Source organism: Sinocyclocheilus rhinocerous, unplaced genomic scaffold (assembly GCF_001515625.1).
Source record: "Sinocyclocheilus rhinocerous isolate Xijiao unplaced genomic scaffold, SAMN03320098_v1.1 scaffold11461, whole genome shotgun sequence".
NCBI lineage: Eukaryota > Metazoa > Chordata > Actinopteri > Cypriniformes > Cyprinidae > Sinocyclocheilus > Sinocyclocheilus rhinocerous.
This window is the reverse complement of record NW_015637633.1, coordinates 4,258-5,373: the sequence shown is the minus strand read 5'-3', so window position 1 is coordinate 5,373 and position 1,116 is coordinate 4,258. Positions and strand designations below refer to the sequence as shown.

At 38.4% G+C, this 1,116-nt stretch overlaps 1 pseudogene; it reads right to left on the bottom strand.

Annotated features, from left to right (window-relative positions):
- Positions 1–810, bottom strand: part of LOC107749243 (pregnancy zone protein-like) — a 7,236-nt pseudogene extending 6,426 nt beyond the window's left edge.
- Between the last annotated feature and the right edge of the window lie 306 nt (positions 811–1,116).

Genomic DNA, 1,116 nt, shown 5'->3' with positions numbered 1-1,116 from the left:
AACAACTCCATTCAAACACTTGCGCAAGAGCAAATTCTCACCTCTACTACCACCAAACTGTACTGTAAGACACAAAGAGAGTAATTATAGGAATTTAAAAGCACAAACATGCAGTGTGAGGGGCTCAAGTTGGTGCACTTGCAATTGTAAAGATCATTGTTGATATGATATTTTCATCAATATGATGAAAGATCAGGCCTTACCATTTGATCAAGAGGCACATATTTGGCATCCATGGTGACAACTCTGAAATTAACTGCAAAATGAGACTACAATAAACACTTCCATTCATTACATAATGCACTTGAAATGATCAGAACTTGCAATATAATGGGCTTTCTACAGCTGATATTTATCCAAGCGTCATTTGTAGCTCACCCGCTTGTCCTGGATTATAGATGGGTTTGTCTGTTTGAATGAAAGTCAAAGGCAGGTAACGTCTGAACAGGACTTTCCTCTCTTCAGTCACTTCGAAGCCCCTCCCTTTAACTTCCACCTGAAGCTTCTGCACAGATTCTACATCTACTTGAGGAGCCTATAGAGAAATGCCCATCTAATGTACAGTAAACCAGATGAAAATTTTTGTTTTTTTTAATCCACATCACGACAGACCTGGAAACTAAAGCATCGGTGAAACGCCATCCGAGAGCTCTGCTGCACAAGTGGCGTGATCACATTTTTCTCATCAAGCAGAGAAATGGTCATTGTGAGTTTCTCTTGGGGTTTCAGAAGACTTGCACACAATTTGGCTTCAGAACCGGACTCAATCACTCCAGGAAACATCACTATAAATAACCTGTGAAAACAGGTTCAAAATCAGGTCAAAACATGTTGGTTGAACGGTCACAGAAAGTGGCTGCCCATTTAAGAGCGCCAAGAGCATAAGACGCCAAAGTCAAATGCCCCTAGTCTGACAAAACAATGCGTTTTATACATTTACAGCAAATTCAAAGAGCAGGCAGTTTTAGCTTAAAAATAAAACAAATTAATTGAGTTACAAAATAATAGCCTATTTGAAAAATTGTTAGATAACTGGCTAGCTACCTGATGCTAACGTGAGGTAAGTTTTTAAATATAAACTCCAAATATTTTTATTTAACCAACTAGTTAGAATAC